Source organism: Pteropus medius, unplaced genomic scaffold (genome assembly GCF_902729225.1).
Source record: "Pteropus medius unplaced genomic scaffold, Ma_sr-lr_union100, whole genome shotgun sequence".
Classification (NCBI taxonomy): Eukaryota; Metazoa; Chordata; class Mammalia; order Chiroptera; family Pteropodidae; genus Pteropus; species Pteropus medius.
The window spans coordinates 9345016-9371946 of NW_024348304.1; the positions used below are offsets into that span (position 1 = coordinate 9345016).

Genomic DNA, 26931 nt, shown 5'->3' on the forward strand with positions numbered 1-26931 from the left:
ATCCAAACCAATACACACAACCGATATTCAGTGTAACCTTTGCACTATAATTTATGCATCTCTGGAGATTTTTCCTAATTTGTAAAATAAGGCAATGCATATATGATCCCTCAACTTTCCTACATCCATATCACTTCAGAACTTCCACATGATATTCCACCATTAGGTTAGATATTAAGCAAAAGAGCAAGTGTCATCATAAACTATTTTTATAAACTATTTCTATACTACTAAAGCAATGTTTATAAGCCCAATTTATCCTAACTTTTCATCACCATTATTTCAGGCTAAATTTAACTTCCATCTTAATTTACCGTCTGTATAGTTTATTATTTAGAAAATGCTTATTTTCACACAACAAGGAGTATTATTACAAGATAGGGTCAGGCATGTCATAGAAATCTAGACAGTTTAGGGGTAGAAAAACATACTGAAAACTGGGTTGATGGAAGTTAGAGAAAAAAAATAAAATTCCAGTAAAAATTATAGTAAAAAATAAAAGAAAATTGTAAAAGGAAAGAAAAGGCATGTTTTACCTTCTTCACAATTTTGGTTTTGAAGTATCCTTCTTTATAAGCATACAGGTCTCTTACAGAGATGGGGACTTATATTATAATCACTGGATCTTTGGCACATAATTGAACTTGAAATCTCATAGAAGTGTAGGGCATTGCTGTCAACCTTCAGGTAAGCTGTGTCTGTGTCTGAGTCTTAAAACAGAGACTTTTCTTCAAATTAAGTTTTTTAATTGCCTGTAGTATGACTATAAAAGATTTCTTCTTAACATTTTTTTTTTTTTTGGAAACAGGAAGAAATGGGATTCTCAGTTGAAGTCTGTGTACCTTAATCTAATGCAAATTACCCCCAAAGGCCTGAACATCCCAACTAGCCAACAGTAAATCTTTTTGATGTCTCTTAAAATAGCTGTTTAGACTTGGAAAATAAGAATAAAGAGTTTCCTCTGGGTTTAGTGTCAAAGGGAGATATTCTCTGTTCAGCCCAGCTAATGCAAAAGCTATTCCTAACTTTCATAATAATTTCCCCCCTGTATGACATGATACACAATATAATTCCCTACGTTCATTTTGTTATAGAAACTGATCTTCAGAAATATAAATTTAGTTTTCAGTTTAAATCATACACCAAAAATTTATATACCAGAGAAGTGGAAAAGTTAAAAATATGTCATTGATATCTAATATCAAAGCAACTGTATGACTTAAAAAAATGTAGAAAAAGATTTTTACCAATTTCTGTAGTAATTATGTTACCTATTACAGGATTTAAACTCTGATATACAATTGCTATTTAATTTTCGATAGTTGAAATTTAGTTATTCTTCTTTGAAATGATAAAAACCACTGAAGAATTTATTGTACTATTTTATTACTATAGCAGCTATTCACTAGGCAAATGAAGCAAAGGAATTTTAGAAAGAAATCTTCATGTATCTTACTCCTAAAGAACCTTTAAAACAATGGTTTTCAAACAGGGTTAGCTTTGTTTCCCGCCTCCTCTCCCACCAGGGAACATGTTTGGTTGTCACACCGTGGTGGCAATGGGGGAATGATACTATGGGCATCTAGCGACTGGAAGCCACATAGGGAGCATACCATTCCGCAGTGCACAAGAATTTCCCCTAAAGAGTTATCCACCCCAAAATGTCAATACTGCTGAGACAATTTATTTAAAGGAATAAAATAAAGGTGATTAATGTATATTTGTTTTTTTAAATTAATTGATTGATTTTTTAATTGAAGAAATGACTTAAATTTTTCCCCTGTCTACCTCCCCCTCCCTTGATGTATATTTGGATATCTGAGAATTATTACCATACTATTGACAGAATGCTATATTAAACACTACTTTATAAGATCTAAATGGCAGTCACATGCATTATAAAAGTTTCATTCAGATAGATTCTGCTGTTGTTTTTAATTATTTTATGCTCATTTTACCTTATTTATTTATTTTTCCTCCACTCTTTGATCTAATAAGTATTTCCTAGGCCACTGTTTCTTTAGTATATATTTCCATGACAACCAAAACCTCTCTATACACTTTCTTTGATTTTGACTTTCCTCTCCTTTTATTTCATTTTATGAATGGATGTTAATTTTATAACATCAAAATCTTGCATGCAGGCATTCAACAACTACTTATTAGGCATATTTTATTATCCAGAAGTTATCAACATTTGCATATTAATCGTGAAAGAAATAAGAACATCATAAAGAAGTTGGTAACTTGGAAAGATTGCAGAGGGAACCAACTATGAACTAGGCCCTGCTTGCAATATGTAAAATAGATTTTGCATGGGGTAAGAGGCTGGGAACCAATTAGATACTGGAGAATGAATTTTAACAGGAATAGCAACTCTTGAGATAAATATAGGAAGTCAAGACATTAGATTTTAACACCCTGGAGCAAGTATAGATCAATCGAAAAAAAAAAGAAAACTTTAATAAATGAATATTGATGTATACCACACTTAGAAAGAGGGAGAAAGAATAGAATAGTGAAGAATTGATCCAAGTGGTTAGAAAAGAGAAAACACGTTGTAGAATAAGTTAACTAAATCTAAGATCATATTATGTTAATTATTGTAATACCACACAGCAATGATTCACAATTACTTTATTTAGAATTGTTGTTTCCATTCTGATAAACAAGATTGGTACATATATAATCTGCCATTATATATAAACTATCTGTCTATATAATACTAAGATATAATGGACTGGGACATTTTGTAACTTTTGACTCTGCACTGTAAATTATTACTGTCAAAGAAAGCATTTTGTCCTGAATTTTACTTCAATTTTTACAGAAAATCTTCATGCGGATGACTTTGTGAGTTAAAAGACTGGGATGGCTTAGACATTTTAGTTTTTTCATTTCTTTAGTTTTTTTTTTTTTTTTTTTTTGCTATTACACATGTATAGGTCAATTTAGCCTAAGACAATTTTACACATATTTGCATAATTCACTTATTCCTTCAAAACTCCATTTCGTCGAGATTTCAAAATTAATAAGTATGTAATTGAGCATAATATCCTTCAAACTGAGTCAGATTAATGGGCATTAATATATTAGCATTCATAAGCATGCATATTACAGCCTGTCAGTTCTTTTGTTAATGTAAGTGCTATAGATATAGAACATAATAGTTTCATTAATATAGTTCTCTCCTTTGTAATTCTTGTTATGGTCACTTTACCAAAAGAGCATATTCAAGTGACTGTATCTTTATGTATCTAGGGTTCCTTTTTTCTTAATATTCTGGCTTGACACTCAGTGGAGCATTTTGATACAAATACTTGAGATTTTGTTCAGCTCAGGGAAATTGCTTTGTTTCTATGATAGCCCCCTTCGCTCTTGTTCCGATGTTGTATTTTTATAAAATTTCTATGAAGTTTTTTTTCTCAATTTTATCTTATGATTTACATTTTTATATGTTTGTTCAACAGAACTAAGGGAGAGCAACAAGAGCCTAGGAGAGATTACCAGCATATCTCTGTCTACGTGATTTGCCTGAATGTGTTCTTTTTCTCAAACTGACTGTGTAAGGTGTAGAATGGCAGAGTGAGAATAGCTTTTAATTAAGTAAGAAATTATGTCATCGTGGTAAAAGAATTTAGGAATTTTCTACTCTACCTGGCATCTGGAATCTATCTTTTCCCCCTGGCTACTGTGGTGAGATATGATTGGCTGAGGTCTTGCCCAGCTTTGCTGTCACCAAAATACCCAGGCTGGCACTTACAAGCTGGGCACCAATGCACAGAGAGCACTAGGCCTCATGGTTGGGAGTGGAAGCAATAGCCACGGCCTCTGAGCACATCACTTAAGCCATGGCCAGTTCTTTTTCTACTATAATCATTCCAGTAAACCCTCTGTAACTTCCTAATAGTTTACGTTGTTTGGGGTGTATTTTTCTTTTATTTTTGATGTTCTTCATGGAAAATTAATCAACAACCACCTCCAACACCTCACCTCTCTATATTTTTGCTCAATCTCGTTTCAGCTGCTTTAAAACTTGAAAACTTGCTTAAATTTTGTTATCATCTTTGACACAATTCCTTCTTTCTAGTGATGCTATGGATTCATTTACATCTCTTCAATTATATCATAGATTATATTGTGGGGGGGGTGAGAATATGCATTCAAAACTCATCTCTTGACAAGGAAGTCTTAATATTTTATCTTTAATAAAATTTTAATGTACCTTAAAGAGCTGTACATTCAGAGACATCTCACTTTCTTAAACTATCTAGGCTGTGTCTTAATTAACACTCTAAACTAACTGGATGTTTTAGCCATTATCTGAAGTATGTGTGAGTTCCCTAATACTCTAATGCCTGAGCAGCCTGGATTTTGTTCAATCTGTCTTATTTATTAATACTTGGCACTGAATCCGATTGGTACAAAGTTCTATTCCTCTAACCTGATTACTGATTGGGGAAATATGTTTATCAGTTAAGTTAGATAATCAACATTGTTCTCTCAAGATTTGGGACACAAGTCACAGGGAGGAGATATTCTCCTAAAAAAAGCAAAATTTCCAGGAGGATATTCTCCACAAATTTTTTCAGAAGTCTAAAATTCTGCTTTAAGACATAAACATATTGCTTTTGAAAATTAAAAACCAAACAAAAAATACTCTGTTTTTTTAATTTTACTTTTGTAAAGCATCTGCTAGGAATTAAAAAGAAGCACACATCAATTTTTTTTCATCAAGCGGCTGACCATTTAGTGGGACGGGGGCTTATAAAAATAAACAATAGTTCCTTCTACCCTGATTTCTAGTTATAGCCCTGCTGGTTAATCATGACCTTTGATAAGTAACTCAATCTCTCAAAGCCTCAGCTTCTTGTAAAATGTAGAGTCAGCCTACACTTCCTGTACAGGATAATTAGGAAGATCCAAGGAAAGAATTATAAAATCAGTTTTAAATATGTCAAGATATTGTACAAACGTGTATATCATTTCATTAAGTGAATATAATTTTGCTTGACTGAATAATTTGAGTTTGATTTAGTCTTGCATCGGAGAGTGACAACTCAGAGGGCAAGCAGCATCAGCAGTGTAGATACCTAAGAGAATGCAAACTGTCGTGTGGAGACTGAGAGGCAGAGATTCAAATGTAAGTTCCCACATTAACGACACCAAGCACTTGAACATGGAAACATGCTTTCGCTTCCCTTATTAATAAGCCTCACATTCTGACATGAACAGCCCTGTGACAAGGAGTATGTTGCTTACAAGCTCTCTCTCACATTTTGTATGATTTAGAAAAGCGAAGAGAATGACATTGAGGAAGTGATAGCTTACATTTTACCTTTGCATCAAAAGTAGCAGATGTGAGTTGGGACAGAATGAACAAAATGCTGAAAAGTGCTAGTCTGCTTACTTCTAAAAAGACAAGTTCTTCTCCCAAAACCATCTGCCATGTAATCAGATTCTCTGGTCATCACAGACAAACTCATTCAAATCAAAGTACAGATGGTCGTTTATTATAAAACAACACAGGAGGCTTAGAATAGATGATACATTTGGTCATTTTTGCACATAAAGTCTCTGATTAAGTATGAAAAATGTGAACATTTGTTTATTTTGGAAAAACTGCTATTACTTGTCAAGCATGACCAATTAGTTATTTCTAAACTATTACCCATATAATTAAGAAAAACAGCCATCTGTAAAGTCAGAAGTTTTTGTTTCTTTTCTGATCCACATGTAAATGTAATTTCTGTAATCTGATTTACTTAAAAGAGAATTACCAAGCAGAATACAAGACAGATGATAAAAACGACTGTATTTTATAATTTCTTTCTGTTTATTCCTCTACTTATGTGATATATATAAATAGCTATTGTGGCTAGAATAAGAAAAACAAAAATGTATTACAAGAAATCTTACTAGATATTTACTTTTCAAATACAAGACATGATTGTTATAAAGAAATGTGAAAATGTCACATAAGAAAGTTTATATTATTTTTATCACACTTAAGCATTTATTATACTTAAATGGGGAAAACTAAATAACTTCTTTAAAAATAACTTCACTGTAATTCATTTTTAATGTGATGCATCTATATGTTAGTAGGTACATGTATATGCTTGATCTTAAAAAATACTACTCTAATATTTAGCTAATCAATACATATTTACAACATGATAATTTATATTTCATTTTTATAAAACAGCATTCTTTACCTTAAGCAATATTTCTACATTATAGGATTCAAAATCAAATTGTGAGCTATTCGAACTAGTCATGCCATATGTGATTTTCATAGTTTTTTTCTTCATCACAGTCAACACGTTCTTGAATTCTCAGACTGGCAACGGAAGATGTTACAAAAAAAGAATTCATGCACCACTTACCATCTCCAGATGTCCCCTACACTTATTGTTCTTGTTATTTAATCATGTGCTCAGCTGTCATTTCATTTTACTACGATTTTTTAATGTTAAACATTTTTAAAGACTATAAACTCTATTTAATTGAAATTATTAATGCATAAAGCAAAAGTATTTAGATCATATCTCTTACAGCCAATTACTCTTAAATTACTTACTATTCTGATTTGAAAGGGCCAGTAAAAAATGAAATTCCATAGGAGGCTGTCAGAAGAATAATCTGCTTATTTAATGATTTTCATTTACTTTTAATAAGTCCCAAATTAAGAAAATTCAAGATCCTGGTAACATGCCATATATAGTGCATGTGTGAGTATCAAGTATTTCTGCTATATATAAATAATCAGTAGTAAATATTTCCCATTAAAAATTTTCAACTTGTAACATAATCATAAGATTTAGTCAAGTTTCATTCTGCATTTAAAGTCATACAGTATTATTTGAAGTTTGTGAATAGGCCCTTATGGTGCCTCAGAAAACACTGTGAGAATCACTGTTGCAAAACATACATTACACAAATGCTTTGAAATCGATGTAGAATATGACCTGATAACCCAGGTTAGCCTGTATAATATATATTGTATTATTCATACCTGATTTTCCCGTATGAGCTTCAACCTATATTTTATGAGTGTATCTGTATCTTTTATACCCATTAGCCACATAACTACTTACAACTGATTAGACAAGGATATAATGCTAAAATATTTTAAGTTGAACGATGATGGAAAAATACAGAACTTGTTTTAATTGTATGAGTTTTACTGAAAACTAAGAAAACATTGAGTTGAACATTGTAACATTTCTCTAAATTAGAAAACAAGGCATTATATTTTTGTTTTTGCAAATTCATACAGTAGTTTAATTATATCATCTAAAGCAAACCCTCTAGTTAACTGCCTTAGTTTAAAAAACACAATCTAGTTAACTGGATTATAAAGCAAACTCTCTAGTTAACTGCCTTAGTTTAAAACACAAGTCCTGTTGCTTGTTTTTGTTTTGTTTCGTTTTGTTTTTGTAACTCTATGCGCAATATTGACACACTTTACACTTGTTCCTCGATATAACATTGAAAACGAATTTGTAAAACCCTTAGATCTAATCAGCTGTGGTAAAACAGCAACATAGAGCACTCAGAGTCATTCTACTCACAATGCTAAATTCTAATGAACCATAGACTTCACATACAATGTTGATTCGCATTATTTTTGCTGCTCGCCTGCCAAAAAGCAAAGGAATTTTGCCATCAGAATTTAAAAGGAATGAATTAATTCTTCAGTGAGGAGTGCAACTAGAAAATAGCATACATTATTAAATGATTTATGGAGAAGTCCCATAGGATGATCCTTTTATTAAAACTGTGCAATAATGCCATGTTCATCAGATCAGAGTAATGATGTTTCGTAAAGTAAATAATTAGTAAATAAGAATTATACTGAAGAAAGATAAATATAAATTTGCTGACTAGATCTGGAACAAGTTGATGAGTTAGAATGGAATCAGTGTCAGGGAAAAAATATAAAGCAGTTTCCTTCCTTCCTTCCACCCTCCCTCCCTCACTATTTGTAAAAGGAAGGAAGGAAGGAAGGAAGGAAGGAAGGAAGGGAAGGAAGGAAGGAAGGAAGGAAGGAAGGAAGGAAGGGAAAGCACACAAATCCTTAGGAAAGTAAGGAAGCTTGTTTTCTACTTCCTCTCTAGGTTTGACTTTATAGTCAGTCAACTCTCAAGGAAGCGTCTGTGTCACTCACTGGATCTCAGATCTTATCACCCTACTATTAGAACACAGTCTTTCTTACCTTGCGTTAAGAAACACACAACCCTCTTTCTTCTAATTTGAAAATCACAATTAAGTGTGATGCTCCCGCCTTCCATTCTCTTGACAAAACCTCCCAACAGCCCGTAGTGGTAAGTCTTCCTATTCTGAGGCAGCAGAACTCCCTGTGTTAAAACATGGCAGCCTCTTTTGAGATTTGGGTTTGACAGTTGGAAACTTCAGATTTATAGGCACATCTGAGATGTGAGAATTCATAATATGTTAGAGAAAAAGGGCATGACAGATTGCTCTACAATTACATTTTTTAAAGGCTTTATATCTTTGAATGAAATATTACATTTAAATTCCCAAGGGAGAGAGAAATAATCAAATTTCCCAAAATAATAGAGGAATCAAGTAATTGGACTGAAATAACTTCAAATTTCTACTTCACATTGTATATAAGTTAAAAACTAGAAAGTTGTAACATAAATTAAGTTTTTATTTTAGTAAGTATTCCTATTAACTGAAGATTTTAAAAAAGTGAAAAAGAAATAGGAATATTTTCTCAATTTCGATAAAGTACACAAATTCATCACTTACGGTAAAAGTCAATATTAATGCTGGGATAATTTTTGTGTGATTTCTCTATGCTTAACTTTGTTAAACCAGTTAGGCAACTGGATGCTACAAATATCAAAATCTGCAGACAGCGTAAAATTGATTAACATTTAAGGATTTATGTCTCCTTTGACTATTACATATTTCAAAGTAGTACCATAAAAAAATTCACTTTGCAGGAAAGGAGATACACAAATTCCAAATGTGGTTACCTGGAAAATATTATATACTGACATAAAAGACAAATATTAACATTAAATGTATTTCTCTTTGTCAACTCCACTCAGAAAGCAGTTATTCCATTTCTAGACACTGTCAGTATTACAAATAGGTAAGTGTGTACATAATGTGATTTCGAAGGCCCCCCAAAAGACTCCTATTTACAATCCACACACACAAAAAAAGCACCATAAATCTATTCATCTTATTCATCAATGTCTCATGTTCTACGAAAAAGTTTTGGATAGAGTTCTGGGCTCATTTAATGCGGTTACTTTGGGTGATAGCAAAATTTGGCCTGATTAGTCATTCATACCTTAATATAAGTGAATTTATAAACTCTTTGCAAAGATCAGTTTTGCATTTGGATGCTGTGAAGATTCAAAGTCATAATAATCTTTATTTGTCTCAGGGTTCTTTTTCTTTCAATATATGTGCTTTTCTTGAGTGAAACCTCCAGAAATTATAAATACGAATCTCACCTAAATCTGAGGTATGGTAAAGAAAAGAGAAAGTGGTATCACTTTCAAAGGCTATTTAGTTTTGTCTACATAAAAGACAACCTTGTGTGTCACGTGCACAGTATTCTGTCAACATTTTAAGTTACATTGACTAACGTAGGTATATCTGCAAAGAGGAAAGACATGTATTTGAGAGGGAAATAAAAGTGAGATACATTTTATCTTAATACTTACATATGCTGGTTTTCCCATTATGAAAATCCAGAAAGCAATAATCAAAAGAGGTGGCTGGGGGAGGGGGAAGAGAACCCTACATATCATGGCAAAAGTGAAAACGAAGATATTTGTTTGACGTAGTCTATTGTTTTCCATGAATCTGATGGGGGAGCAGCATGAACAATTGCTTTTCACGCCTGTCTTATGTCCTTACATCAACCCTCGTCAAATGCCATGTCATGAATACAGTGCGCTGCTCAGAGGCAGATTGTGGGACATGTCATTATGAAACTGAAGTTCTTACGCCTGGAGAAGATTGATAATAATAAAGGTCTTGCATCACTCCAATTTAAAATGCTGAGATTCTTCCATAAAAAGCACCCTGGTTTCCATATTTAACAGTAAAAAATAAATATTAGTTCTACTATTTTAGCATTTCATACTGAAAATAGCGTTCTTTCCCTGATACTTATTTTGTGTATTGCAAAATACATAATTTTTGCATACGATTTTGAAAAATGTGATCACCAGCACATAATCATTTACTGCTTTACTTAGAAATAGACTGGTGTATAGTTTATCTTCAAATCATATTTCTTGTCCCTGTCATAATGGTTGTTTTGTTAAACATTTCTGAATCATAATTCAATAATGTGAAATATTCACTTTTTAAAATGTATATCATTTTTTAGGAGACTATACTACTTATTATGCTATATCTACTACTAATGAAGTATCCTGAAAATAATTTGATACTTTAGAATTAATTTATTTGTAACTGTTTTGCCTTTGGCTCTGGCAAGCATCAATAACATACAGTCCCTGTTTTTCTCCACAGTATCTAACATTTAATAATTTATTTACTTATATGTTGATAGTTTGTATCCTGTCACAAGGATGTAGTTATATGAGAGTAATATATGTTTCATTATTGCATTCTCATCACTTAAGTCAGTGACTACCTGTAAGGTCAGAAGTTGGCTAACACAGCAGTTATCAGACTTGCATACTTAAAAGGAGCAAAATTATAACATTAGTAAGATAACAGTAACTAACTCGGTTTTTATAAAAATTAAATGATATTCACATATGATATGTGCATATTAGTTTATCTAAGCCAAATGTTATTAGTGCTTGTTATAGGTCCGAGCATATCACACAATTAGTAGACAAGGCTTTTGGTTGCCAGACTACGGGCCTCAGTTTCCTGCTGTCTATTAGCTGGAAGCCACCCTCATTTTCTTTCCAGATCAGCCACCATGACCGCTTGCTTCCTTGAAGCTAGCGAAGAAATAATCTTTTAGCTTCTAGATGATTTACAGTCTTATATAATCGTGTACACACAATCACCTTTATCCATCACCTCTTTCTAATTAAATGTAAGTCACTCTTTCTGTCCCTACTCAAGGTAGGGGTTCATACAGCATATAATCATCGGTGGTGGGGATCATGGAGGCCACTCTGGAGTTTGTCTGCTACACTGTCCAATACTTGAACTACCTTTTTTATGTAATAAAATAAAGTCTTTAAGATTTCAGAAAATTTTTATTTGGACTTACTCTTACTTGTATCTAGAAGTATTCTAAGTGATGCAACAACCAGAATTAGTATAGAGTAAGACTGGTTAGACAGTTTGGGCATTTGAATTATTAATGCATTTTGATACTGTAACATTAGACTGAGGAATTTCCAATGCATAAATTATAATTTTTCCACACTAAAATATGTTGGAATTGATATATTCCAATATGTATGTTCAAAATGACTGCCTGTATTTTCTTTCTGGAATTATCCTAATTGCTAAATCTGTAAAATTTTAACATAAAAGTAAGAGAGGCGTGGAAGAAAGTGGTTGCTTCCTCCATACAATGAGGACAATTGGACAAAAAAAAAAAGTATATTTCACACAGCAGGGCAGGCCATGGTGGCAAGAATGAAAAGCTGTGTTCTAGTAAACTGAACACCCCAGATGGCCACTTGCAGACTTTTGAAAAGCAAGATGTTGAGTCTTCTCATGACTCTGCAACTACAGAAACATTGATTTCTTCAACAATGAGGCTCCCATTACGCATACATCATTAACCATTAATAATACTGAGAAATGGAAACTCAGGAATATTAAGTAAATATTCATTAAATGTTTATTTCTTTTAAGACTAGTATTTTAAAAAGGAGTAGTACATTGAAAAAATATTTAAAAGTGTTACAAGGCAAAAAAAAGTACAAAAAGTTGAGATCTTATACCCAAAATTTAAAACTCTGTAGCAAGAGCACTCAAACTGTTCTCTAAATGCTTGATACTCTGTTCAGCCTCGATTTCCTACATGTAATCTACAAATGATGTCATTATTTTGCTATGGTTCCCAAAGACACTGCTGATTAGTAGCCAATCTGTGTCTTGCATGTTACAGACCTCATATTTTATCAAATTGCTAGATGTAACAGTAGTATCTAATAATACTCCTGCCATAACCGGAAAGAGTGAGTTCACACTATTCATTAATCTGTGCAAATAATTTTATCAGCTAGTGCTTTCCATGCCGTCCTTAAAAGAGAAGTGCTGAATAATTTTGCAACAAGTTGAGAAAAGACACGACAGATTATGGGTAGTTATTCATATTTGACTATCTATTAAAATGAGAACTGGCACAGTCCACAGCCATTTCACATGCCACCAGCTGAAACCATGGGAGAACTTGAATGTACAAAGGCAATTCTACCAAACTTCGTCATGACTAAGACTAATAATTAAATATTTTGACAAATAACAAAAGCGAATCCACACAGCTTGATAAAATAAAAGGTATAAACGAGGATCGTTCTAGGCAAAGCAGAACATGTGGTCACCTAATTATAGAGAGCCTGACCAACATCAGAGGTCCGAGACACATAGGCAAAACATCTTCACATCAATGGTGGCACACTGGGAGAAGATGACCACCAGGATGGAATGAGGGAGAGACATTCTTCTTCCTGCATGTAAATATGCTTAAGGGAAATAACAGCTCAGGAAATTTGCTGATACTAATGTGTTACTTTTCTCCTGGAGATTCTCTTCCCTCTTCCTTTTTCCAAGAAGTTTTAGCATGACTTATAATAACACTATTCCTCAGTTATTTTGGCATATCTAAGATCAAGGCTGCCTAAAGATAATCGTTTGGTAGGAACTTTGGAAAGCTGAATGTTCTTGATAGAAATCGTATCAGGGGTCAGAGCACCACAGGAGAGATGGGCATAGCATTAAAAAATAAATAGGAGAAGGGCATTATCTAATATTGGAAAGATGATAGAGGATGCAGATATTATAGGCAAAGATTTCTTAGACTGGGCACAGAAAAAAATAACCATACAATTAAAGCATAAAAAAATACACTTCGTCAAAATCAAAATAAAAAATAACTTTTGTTCCTCAAAACATACTGTTAAGAAAGTTACTAGGCAAATCACAGTCAAGGGAAAATACCTGAAAAACATATATTTGGTGACATATTACATTTTAAAAATTCTGTAACTCGATAATAAAAGAAAAGCATTTTAAAAATTCAGAATACATTTTAAAAATTCTGTAACTCAATAATAAAAGAAAAACATTTCAATTATTTTGAAAAGTGGGAAAAGACAGATACTTCTCAAAGAGGATCCGTGAATGGCCAATAGCGATATGAAAAGATGTTCTACACAGTGGGTCATCAGGGAAATGCAAACTGAAATCGCACTGAGATACCACTACGCACCACTAGAGTTACTAATTTCTTTAAGTCTGACAATACCAAATGTTGGCAATGATGTGGCACACCTGGGACATTCATATATTGTTGGTAGACTGTCAAATGGTACGAACATTTTGAAAAAAAAATTGGTAATTTCTTTAGTAAAATTAAAGACTACCCTTGACCCAGAAATTTCACTTCATTGTGTTTTTCCAAATGAAAATATATATGTCCACAAAAACACTCATACAAGAATGTCTATATCAGCTTAATTCACAGTTGCCAAAAGGAAAAAATGAGGGCAGATGCCAATTATCAGGAAAATAGATGCAATAAAATACTACTCAGAAGTAAAGAGAATGAACTCCAAAGACACACAGAACATGGGTAAATATACAATCGGATGACTGACGTTCCTGGCTTGCCTGAGACTGAGGTGTTTTCCAGTACATGGAACTTGCAGTTCTAAACCAGCACAGTCCCAGGCAAATTACAATTGGGAAAAAAAAAAAAAAAAGTTTTGTGCAGTTTCCAAGGAGTGAAGTGTACAGTTATCTATGAAAATTGTGACATTTACAGTCTTCTGTCTTTGACTATCATTTTTATTAACTAAAGATATTGTTTGAATAACAACAAGCAGAAAAAACGAGTAGGGTACTAGTGTCCTTTATGAATAAAAGGTCCTTTATACAACTAAAACACACCTTAAACAGAATAGCGGAAACTGCCTGAACACATAAAAGATCAGAAATGTGAATGTCAATCACAGATAAGCTAATATGAATGTATTTAAATATATATATATAAATATATATAAAATAAATATAAATATAAATATAAATATAAATATATATATATATATATATATATATATATATATATGTTATATAGCTCTCTCTCTTCATCTCAGTTTCAAAGTTTGGCTCCACCCTACTACAATAATGTGGAAGAGCCACTGTGAGGTCAATTAAAGCTCGAATAACTAAGCCTTGGCCCACCATTTTTAAGGAATAAGGGTTATAGTTTACTACATATTAAAAGCACTTCATTAAACAATTTAGATTAATGGCTTGGAGATCTGTTGGTAGCTATTAGTACTACTGACTGTGAAGCAGCTGCTTGATTTAATTGGCAAACACTTGTTCTTTTCATTTACAAGCAAAATTAGCACCTACACTCTTGCCAATAAATTAGACATTGTACCTGTTCTGAAATGAGAACCAATAACTACTGATTGTAATTAGAGCGGATACCTATCACACTTGCCTAAGGCCTCTACGGTGCTTATCCTCATCTTAGAAAATATAAGGAATTTGTATATCTTTAATATAGCAACTTCGTCTGTAAATGTCACACTTCTTTTAGTAAACATCTGAGGGAGTAATGTGCCAAAAATCTTAGTTGTTGTGTATGTTGAATGGAGTCCCACCATATGTAAGAAGATAGATACGCAATAGAATATAAGTGAAAGTTTGCTACAGAATTGGTTTTGCAAATGCATGAGGCATAGTTTTATTCATGTGGCTGCTTTAAACTCATAAAAACACAACTTTTATTTGTTAATAAAATCATGTGCCTCTTAATAATGGGGGTATGTTCTGAAAAAATGCATCTTTAGGTGATTTCAGTGTTTTGTGAACACACACGCAAACCTAGATGGAGTAGCCCACTACACACTGTGCCGTATGCTGCAGCCCATCACTCGTAGGCTACAAGCCTGTACAGCATGTTACTGTACTAAATATCGTAGGCAATTGTAATAGTGTTCGTGTATCCAAACATACCTAAACACAGAAAAGGTAGTAAAAATATGGTATAAAAGATTTTAAAAAATGGTACACCTGTACAGGGCACTCACAATGAATGGAGCTCACAGGACTGGAAGTTGCTCTGGGTGAGTCAGTGAGTGAGTAGTGAGTGAACGCGAAGGCTTAGGACATAGTGTGCACTACTGAAGACTTTATAAACACTCTACACTTAGGTGACACTAAATTTATAAAACAACACAAGATTAAATGAAGCACAAGAGGAAATGATGCAATCAATGGTCACGATGTATAGCGCTGCTGCCAGTGTTACACAGCATACTGTTTCACAAAAACTTTTTTTATATGTAGGAAGAGTAAACTCTAAGATAATAATGTAAAGTATAGTAAATACATAAACCTGTAACATAATAATTTATTATTATCAAATTTTATGTACTATACATAAGTGCTATACTTTTACATAACCAGTAGCACATCAAGTTTGCTGCCACCAGTATCACTGCAAACACACGAGTAATGCACTGTGCATATGACATTAGGGCAGGTGCTAGGTGACAGGAATTTTCCTGCTCCATAATAATCTTACAGGACCACCGCTGCATATGCGGTCCATCACCAACTGAAACATTGTTATGCGGTGCATGACTGTAGTGTACTTTTATACTTTTAAAAACCAAGATAAGAATGGCTGTATTTACTTTCGGAGCAAATTAGTAAATTTAGATTTTTTGAAATATCTTGACAGCAGTCTTTCTAACCCCTTTCAATCCACCCCCATCTCCTCCCCAAACACATTTGGCAGAAAAATTAAATCTGAGGTCTATATAGGAAGATAGGACTACATTTAGAAAAAATGTCTAAATAGTAAATTACCAGATTCTCAGTCTATCTAGAATCTACTAGCCAGACTGGGTCAATATGATTTAGAGCAGAAATCTATATATAGCAATCCCTGAAGTGAGTCTTTAAAAACATTCTAAAAATGAAGATGATAAAAGATTTTGGTGAGCATATCAAGTCCAGGCTCTATCATAACTATGAAGATACCATAATTAGACACCAACAGATATCTGGCTGTCTAAATTACTTTTAAAATTGAAATATAAATAATTACAATGAATTTCTGATTATGTACAGTATTTTTAATTATCAATTTTCAGTTCTTCCTCACTAAACAGAGCCTATACGCAGCACCTTGATTTTGACTTCTGTCGGATCATTAACTGGGATAAGGAGGGCGCTGAGTCACTTTGGGCAGGCGACGAGCTGGGTTTGTGTTTTGTTGTCACTTTGGTCACCTACAGTGTACTTGCAATGTTATCGTGGTAGGATCCAATGCTAAGGACTTTCTTGCCCCTGCTCCAAAGGCGGAGTGGTTTGTTTTGTTTGTTTCTCCTCATGTTCTATGAGAGATGTATCCAGGCTGGGCTGAGGCCATGTGCCTTTCCCGCAAATATAGCCAATCGTACCTGCACAGCTACGCAGCTGACACAGACTCTGTGATATCCTACTTTGCCTTGACTTTCTCATGAACACCAGATGGGTGTTCATGAAAAAGAATCTACAAATAGTCCTTTTGTGTGGTGCTCTCAGGGGTCTCATAATATTGCACTGTCCCACATTTGGCTTTTAGCATTTTGTTTAAACTTCGGCTAATTTCTTCTTCCCTACCTACATGGTGGCTTACATCATTTTCTACCATGCTTTGTATAGGTAGATGAGTCTCTGCTTGAAAACTTTTGTTTCTTCCTGGAATTTAGGCAACTGGCTTTCTTGGGATCTCAGTTTTTTGATAGTCTCAAGGAAAGTACTAACTTTAGATGTTGTTCTGATCTTTTTTCTTTTAAAGTGGGGAATGATCTTCTTTCCAATTTTCTACATCTTAGACAAAAATTGTCTACGTATTTTGATCACTTGATTTTCTTCCTCCACCTCCATCCTTTGCCCAGCTTGAAAGCCCTTTGAATTAAGTTAGGATTTCCTCTGAAATTCCTATTAAAGTCACTCTGTGTCTGTAAGTCAATGAAGTACTAAATAGCCCCATACCAATTTTAAAACAATTTGAACACTGGCTTTACATACAATAAGGATTTTTTTATATATACAAAAAAGAATTATATGATATTACTAACTTTTCTATACATGTTGTTTTGCAAGGGAAGATAACACAAATCAGAAGAATCACAAATACCAAGTTCTATTAACTTGAGGAAAGAAAAGAGAAAATCTTAACTGCTGACACTGTCATTTTTACTTCATAATATTTTTATGTGACTTTGCCTTTAAAACGGCATAGCTTAGTTGAAATATTGGATTTCTCTTATTATGTGTTATCAAATGACCAAGTCTTTACGATAGAGACTAATATTTTATACATTTGATATAAAGAATCTACAACATTTTTGATGCAACATTTTGATTAAGCCTATCGCTCTTAACTATTTATTCATCGTATCAATTCGAGACTATGACACGGCTCCACATTACCTAATTATTCCTCACAATTATTCCTCACAATTCCTCTCTGCATATTCACAATTTTACACAGAACATTTTTTTCACTGAAATCTAAATACATCCTTATCACTGCTATTTTGTGCCTTTATCACAAGTTATCTGTTCTCTCCCTCACTTATTATTCTTTTCCTCTTTATTTTTCCTAATATCTTCTTTCACGATTTATCTAAGCTATTAACTATTTCGTGAATTTTCCTCCAATCATTTCATTCCATATTCTTCTCTGTTCCCTTAGCTAGAGTGACGCATTATTGTTCCGTAGTACATAGTTTCTAATGAGTGCTCTAATTTGGTATCTTGTTCTCCACTCCTGAGGTGTTAACCTGGTCTCCACATGCAGAGCAAGAGGCTCCCGGAGAGCGAATAATGGGTACCTTTTCATTATACAATGTAATTCCTTAAAATAACTGGTGCAGTACTTAGCACCACTTATTAGCCAATAGTTAACTGACAATCATTGGTTAATTATATAGTGAAATTACATAATATTTTAATTAATTTTCCATGAAAAAAGTCTGAGCCAGTATACATAATAAACTCAGTCACTGTAAAGATCAAAGACATTTAGTAAAAAAAAAAAACAAAACAAAAAACAAATTTGGAATAGTGTACTTATAAAAATCATATCATTTTCTGAATCATTACATGTTTATTTTCAATCACTGATTTAGTGACTGATAGAACCATCAGTTGCAAATAGGAAAAAAGTCATAACTATTCGGTCTCTAGATATTTCCATTTTTCAGCTCATTGAACTTTGTGCATTAGACTAAAGTTCAAATACCAAATGCTCTAGAGGCCAATGGACTATTTTAACAAGGCATTAAAATAACCTAAGCAAATTTAATTTATTTCAAAAGATGAGTTGTCAATTTTTTAATTGATTACAGAAATAACATTTAAGAAACATTTTGATATGTGCTTGAATACCAAATCAGAAGTTATTTCTTGTAAATTTTCCTTAATATTTTATTAAACCTGTTTCTATATACTTAAATACTTACATCATTAATTTAACTTGCTTTTTCTTTTTTTTTTAATTTTAATAAGCTTTTGGTTTTAGTATAGTTTTAGACTTTAGAAACGTTTTGAAAATACCTGATGTATCTCAAACCCAGTTTGTCTTATTTTAACACCTTATGTATGTATAAAGCTTTAGAAAAAATGACATATATTATACCACAAAACTAGATTCTAATATAGGTTCCTGTGACAGAACATGTAAGCTATTTTTTGTCGTTATATAAATATAATATTTGTACTAACATATACAAAATTGAGACTGTGACAAATAACTAAATAATCATAAACTTAATAAACATTTACTAATGATTGAGTTAAATATATTTATCCAAAAATGATCTAATCATATAGGCAATTATGTGTTTGGGAGGCATCTTTGCCTTAGCATTTTATTAAGTTTAAAGTTTCTGTCCTAGCATATATTTTATAAAGTTCAATTGCGATTGTATTAAAATAATCTTAAAAGTGAAGAAGCTTTCCTGATTGGAGTGGGGGAGGAGGGCAGGGAAGAAGAGAGGTATGGAGGAACAGTCAAAGAGGCAAAAAGACCCAATGGAGCTGACTTTGAAGATGGAAGAAGAGGGTCATGAGCCAAGAAATGCACAACTCTAGAGGCTGGAAAATGCAAAGAAACAAATTCACTCCTATAGCTTCCAGAAAGAAACACAGTCTTAACAACACTTTTATTTTAGCTCACTGAGATGCAAGTTAGACACCTGATCTGTAAACAATATAGACAATAAAAATAATAAATTGTGACATTTTAAGATAATAAATTGTGTCATTTTAAGCTGCTAAGGTTGCAGTAATTTGCTACAGCACCATTATAAAACTACCATACCCCTTCATTTAATAGACTACTTCTGATCATCTAAAGCTAAAGTGGACAAGAAAGCAAAAATAAAGTTCAAGAAAAGATCCTGTTTGATGACTACTGTCAAGCTGACTTGGCATTGGAATGCTGTTGGGTTTTATTTCATGGATTCATGAGAAAATAATCCCTCCATCCCAGAAGAGCTCGCTCACTGTTCCATTCATATGAGTGAATGCTTTTCATCTGCTTAGGTCAAAATGTTTCTTTAGGTATGCAGTACTGCCCTTCCATCTTTTATGCCCGGAGTTCTCCTCATCCTGTCAGGTGACCTTGAACCTGATGTGAGGTAACTAGAGGCTATCTCTTAGTCATGAAGCACACAGCTAATTAGTAGAAGAAATTCATATACCCTCACTTATGAAAAAGTATGGAGCTCACGGTAACGTGATAATTTGCTCAAAAATCATAATTTGTTCTCTTACGCAAGCATTCTGCATCCTCCAAGTCTCCTTCTTTGCCAATCCTGCAGAATGGCCGGTTTAGATTATGGAGAAAATTCTTATCTATTGTGTTGAGATTGAAATATAGCAATTAGGATTGATTTGATTTACATATTAACAGACTACTTCCCATTGCAATTATTAAAGGTATTTAGTCATTTGAAAATATTACAGATCAGCAGTAGGAAATGTCATATTTGACAAAATGCCACAATGTTATTAAGAACCTAGTCTTCTTAATTATTTCACTCTACTGTATATGTTGCTTTTATTTTACTTTTTGGTTTTCCCAACTCAAGGATAAGCAACACAGCTTCAGAAAATTAGCAGGAAGAATAGGTGAAAAGACTTGGAATCTGGAATATTTTTATGCATCTGTCTCTGTTACCAAGAAACTAAATATGCACTAGAAACTACCTTTTGTCTCATGAGACTACTTCTTGAGACTCGTTGACAATAACTATGCTATATGTATATGACCACTTTACCAAACAATGAGTATGTATTTTAAACTTTTCATTGAGTGTAAAGTTTATACCTGTGTAGTGGTTAATTTTATAGTGCGTATTGAAGAATGGAAATCTTTATGAAAGAATAATTTTGCTCAACAATTAACTCTCATCATTAAATTATGAAAAAGGTACAAAATATGTTTCAAAATATGTAATATATGAATTAGACAGACCATGAACTCCGTAAGGAAGAGTCTTCAAATTAGATTGGAAAAAATACATGTTCCTATTTTTAAGATACTATCAAAAGGTAAGACCAAAATTCATTATTCATGGATTTTTACATCTTCAAAACATTGTCATTATCATTTTGTGATAAATAGACAAAGAGTTATACCATCAAGGACACACAGAAAATGCTTTTTCTCCAAATTAGCTTTTATCAAGTTAACTATTGTTCAGACATACATTAGTTTAGGAGGAGATAATTTATACAGATTCCAATAATAGTCTCACTGCCCTGGATACCAATCGATAGACTTTTTCTTATATTAGTCACTTGATTTTGTCATTTATACTGACATACAGACAAAGATCACTGTGCAAGTTTATAAAGAGAAAGAGTTTTGGCTTGTTAAAATATTGTTTTTAAAAACAACTTTCAACTTTAGTATATTTTAATGACCTGAGAGCATCAACTAACAATGTTTTATGTCCTTTATCACCTTATTTAAATATCTCCCTTCAAAGAATCTTCCTCATTAATTCTTTGCTGGTTTGAACTGGTTACCTACTAACGCAATTAAGTGAAGATATTAAATTTTTTCTAGATCGTTATAATTACGGCAATGCAAATATGCTTGTTGTATATTTAACATCGAGACCATAAGATTATGCTCCCTAAGTTAGTTCAGGATATCTTTTAACTGGAGTGGCTCATAAAGCTGGGGCGAGGGGCGGGAATTGAAGACAATGGGAAATTACACTTCTGGCTACTAAAACATACCACATTTTCTTATATTCCCCTGTTCACATTCTTACTCAATTAGCTTTATTCAAATAAATCTCTTAAAAGAGATATTTGTATTTTAAAAAGTTAGGAACCATTTTTAATATAGAAAACAAATATTTTTAAAAATCAATTTGGTGAGCTTATTCTTTATGGAGATAGAATAGTAAGGAGTGTGGAAAAGAATTTATATATATTAGTTACTGACAGTATTTTATAAAATAGTTTAAATTTTAGCATTTATCTGAGATTTGAAATATTCCAGGCTCTTTCATATAACTCAAGGTTCACTTACTAAAAAAAAAAACTCTACTGGCTATTTCAAAGATCCTATTCATCAAAGTAACAACTTTATACAAACTATAAAACTTTCATTAATATAAAAGAACATGAAATAATTTTCATATAAATACGATGGTGATAAAACAAATTTAAAACAAACAAACAAAGTACCCCAAATCCTCTATGTGTGGAAGTATGGAATATTAGAAAACTATCTTTAAAGAAACTTCCACAGGTCTTGCAAAATTCAAATAAATTTTTTAAAAAAATATGTATACACTATGTGGCTTTGAGATAGTCACCAAAAACATCTTAAACTAAAACCAGTTACAAAATATAACAAAACAAAATATTTCAGCCCAGATTAACAAGTGACTGGGATTTTTTTACTGTAGTAGATTTAACTTCATACCATGACAGTTGAAATCTTCAAATAAATAGTTTGACAGCACAATTAGTATATCAAGAAAAGAGATGGGTACAATATTAACCTGCTACAAAAGAACACACAGAAAAACTGAGAAATCTCTTTCTCTCTCAATTGCTCTCTCTCCCTCCCTCTATCCCAATTTATTAGACAGTATTTTTCTTTTTCAAATATTGAAGGAATCCAAAAAGTAGATAAAGGAGAAAATAATGCTCATCCCTTATTCTAGCACTCAGAGATAACTTATATTTCAAAATATATGGTCATGATTCTCATCTCTCTTTCTCTATCTCTCTCTCCCCCTCCCTCTTTCTCCACCCCCATATTTTTATAATTTTTTATGATTTCATGAATTACTTAAAAATATTTTTGATGCACGTGCAGAAACTCTGGCTTATTTCTGGAGGTAACGACATAACAGATCTCATTGTAAATCAGTGAATAGGTGTCTCATATTCCATAATCTTAATATTCCCGGCAAGACTACTTTACTTCCTGGTACCTTCACATCACCACTGTTACAAAGGACTGTTTCACATTTCTTCTCTACCTTCAATACTCCAACACATCTTAAACTCCTCTTACGCTTACCAGATGCTTTTGCCTCGTAATTGAGAAAATATAAACAAACATTCAATAATCATCTATCATCTGTCCTCCCACTGCCAAAACTATCAACAAACCAGTATCCATATGTAAGGGCAGCACATATATGGAAAATTTCTGTACCTTCCTCTTAATTTTTTTGGAAACTTAAAACTGCTCTAAAAACAATCTTGGAGGGAAAAAACATAAATCTGTATAAAGACAGTATGTTGTCTGAATAATAAGTGGCTATATTCTTTTACTTTTCCCCTTATTTCTTCTTATAACTTTAGGGACTCATCACTAATATTTGTGTTCTCTGTAACCTTACAGGAAAGATACACAGAACGTGTATAATAAGAATTTTGTAAGTACAAAGTCAAATTTCACCTTCTGTTTCACTTTCAGACACAATACACAGCCAGTGTGATGCTCACAGATGTCATTCACCCAAAAATATGGACCTCTGCCCTCTTAACAGTATTTTCACTGTATTTTTTTAAATCAGTTCTATCCTTCCCAAACTCCTGAGGTACTCATGTTAATCCAAATCTTATTGAAGCTGCCACTTTTTAATTTTCTCCCCACATTATGTTCCAAATATGATCCCATCTCAACATTCTTTATTTCCTCTCTTGTAAATCCTCCAAATGAAGGTATATATAATGAAGAGCATGTAAGCACGTCTCACACCTGCGTCTGGATGTCAATTTGCTATTCCTGTTCTCTGGGGTTACAAACTCCAGTTTCCAAGATGTGGTCACTAAAAACCAGGACGAGTGCCAGGGCTACTGTGTCTTATTCCAGGCTCTGCCACTCTATAAACTAACCAGACGGTGCCATTTCAGTGCTCGGTGTTCTTCATCCATAAAATAAAAATAAAATTTTTATTAAAAAATAAATGACCACAGAAAAAAGAATCAAAGAATGTTTCTCTCGAACTGAAACATTTATAAATCAGAATGATCATCAGTGAAATAGTGAAAACTCCTGGAGTGTTGTAGCATCACCTGGACTGGACTGGAAACAGTCGCAGGTTGAAGGGGAAGCTGTAGCTTAGGCAGAAGCTCTAGAACTTGAATCATATGAGGGCAATGTTTAAGGATTGTGTAGATCTGAGGGATCTGACTAAATTAGAAGTCTCGAACATAGAATTACATGCTCAAGTTGGCCAACTATTCTGTACAGCACGTTTTGAAAGCTGAAGGGCTTGTATGGCAGCTGCAAGGTAAAGACACGCTCCTCTCCTACAACTTTACAGCGGACTACATTGAAAATCAGGCAGGAAAATTTGTCAGGAGAGTGGCAGAGTTGCAAGTTAAGCTGAATTTTCCACCTCAAGTGCGCTCTTATGGTAAAGTAAAAGTTATGACAGTTGAACACTTAAAACCAGAATGAGATTACCTGGGTGCTTATAAGTTAATATTGATATCTGTTTCGATTTGTAGATTAGCACCAGATGAGAGTACCATTGGGCAGGGACCTTTCTGTAAACTGAGGACATGTTTGTTTACTGATGATGATGATGATGATGATTGATGGTGACAAAGATTATGGAGAAAGGCTAACATTTACTAACATTTACTAAAATATGTGCCAGAATTGTTCCAATCTATGAAATAGTGTCACTGCAATACCCATTTCATGGATGAAAACGTAAAGAGCCATTAAACTGTTTTCTCTAAACCCCAAATTTAAAAATCTTAGGGCCAAGATTTCAACCTAGGTACGTTGAAAAGTAATAAAGTAAAAAAGAAAAAAAACACTGTGAAATGTAAATCAACTTGGACTTTGCCTTAAGAACTGTTGAAGCCTTCAAATATTTGCAACAGCTTTGATTTAGGAGTGTGGCGTTTATTTTAGAATTCAAAAAGAGAAAGAATATTGTCCTACTTTAGAATATTTATGTGAATATTTATGTAAAGATAAAGATAAAGAGACATATTTCAGGGAGGCTTATGAAATAGAAATTAGAGTTCTTGGAGAGTGATTAGATATGGAGTGAAGTGTAATCAGGTATAATATTCATACTATTAAAAACCCAAAACAGCATAAGTACCAATCAATCACATTGAATGTCAGATTAATCAGAACAGACAGTAGCAGCTTTAAGCTAGTTGTGTCCTGGCTCGTTATCTGCTCTGGGTAAACAGGAGAGGCAGAAAGCGTGTAATCTACGTTTGTGATTTAAGTGAGTGGGTAATGATAATGCTGGTCTTTGTGACTGGGATGTACTTTTGTAGTGAATTATAACACGTGCTTATTTCCTTCGCAAAGCAGTTTTCTGTGTTAACTTCTTATAAGCTTATTATGAGGATCAAATAAAATACATCTTTGTTGTCCATTGCCTAAAAATGTAGATTAGTATTATTTAAATAGTTTTGATTTTGTGTGAAAAATGCATATTTAAAATAATAATGCTCTTTTGAGTTTTTTCATCTTATTGAGGTATGACAGACGTGGAACATTATATCAGTTTCAGGTGTAGAAAATAACGATTCCACATTTGTATATATTGTGAAATGACCACGATAAATCTAGTTAACCTCCATCACCATATCTAGTTTCAGAACATTTTTTTTGCCCATGATAAAAACTTTTAAGATTTATTCTCTTAGCTATTTTCAAATATGCAATACAGTATTGCTAACTATAGTCGCCATGCTGGACATGATAACGCCATGACATTTATTTTATGACCAGAAGTTTGTACCTTTTGACTTCCTGCAACCATTTTGCAACCCCCACCTCCTGCCTCTGGCAACCACCAATGTGTTGTCTGTATCTGGTTTGTTTTGATGTTGTTGTTGCTGTTGTTTTTTTTTTTTAGATTTCAACTACAAGTAAGATCAATATAAGGGAGATCAAAGACAATATTTGTCTTTCTTTTTCTGACTTATTTCACTTAGATATTGCCCTCAAGGTCCATGTTGTCATAAATGGCATTTCATTCTTTTCTTTTATGGCTAAATAATATTCTTAAATTTTGTATTGATGATATTCTGAAAGTATATACACCAGGGAATAGACACATAAGAAAAATGTATTTGGAATAAAATGCTCTACTAATAATTTCAATATACCTTAAATTGAATGTAAATCCAATGCCCAAATATAGTAGGATATTTTAACAAATTATGGCAAATTCATATGACTATACACAAACACTTACTGCTGGAATTGTAATATATATGCACCTACATCAAAAAAAAGGTACACATTTGTTTTGTAGATATTAGTGTACGTGTTTATTATATTACAGGTGGCATCGCTCTAGCCACCTCTCTCCAATAATATGATCTAAGGTAGATATTTGACAGTGGACCATGGAAAAGCAATAGAAATATAAGTAAAATTAATATTGTACAAATTTCCATACCTTAACTTCAAATGTTAGGGTAGTAAATTGACACAACTTATTTCAGTATAATTTGTCAACAAATTTATATTTGCACACATATATAATTAGATACGTGTTTAAGGAAGCACATCAACAGATGCTTATCACGTGATGATTTTTTTTCAATTTTTTTTTTTTTAATTTTTTAGATGAGGCAACCCTTGGTTGACCTCACAGATTACAAGGACCTTGTCAGTATACAATCCCTTATTTTTTTTATTTTTTATGCCTACAGCACCTGGTCTTCCTAGGTGGTCTCCAATCCAAGTACTAACCAGGCCCGACCCTGCTTAGCTTCCAAGATCAGATGGGATCGAGTTTGTTCAGGGTAGCATGGCCATAGAATCACGTGATAATTTTTAATAGTATAAAACATTAAAATCAACTTAGGTATACACAGGTAGACAACAGATAATATGTTTTGTATGCCCCATGCCAATACACAATGAAATCCAAAGCATCGGTTGAAATGAACAAATTAAATATAATTGCCAACCTGCAGAGATGTTCACAATCTATTGTTAAGTGACAAAAGAAAAAATTTAGTATTATATAATATGAATGGTTCCTTTGGTGAAGCTGAGAAATGAATTCTATTCTTAAACTCCAAGGCTGCTCTGTGTTCCACTGTACTCTGATGCCTTCCAGTCATATTAACAAAAATTAGCATAAATATAACCCCTGTGCCTTAGATTCCCCTGATACAATGAACCTCTGATTAATTTCAATTTGGGGCATGGGTGCCTAG

General features: G+C 33.0%; 1 long non-coding RNA gene and 1 pseudogene across 2 annotated transcripts in view; both read right to left on the reverse strand.

The window, feature by feature from the left end:
• Positions 1 to 26931, reverse strand: part of LOC120616266 (uncharacterized) — a 60488-nt gene that overhangs the window by 12608 nt on the left and 20949 nt on the right. The gene's annotated exons all lie outside the window — the stretch shown is intronic.
• Positions 26410 to 26528, reverse strand: LOC120616294 (uncharacterized; annotated as a pseudogene).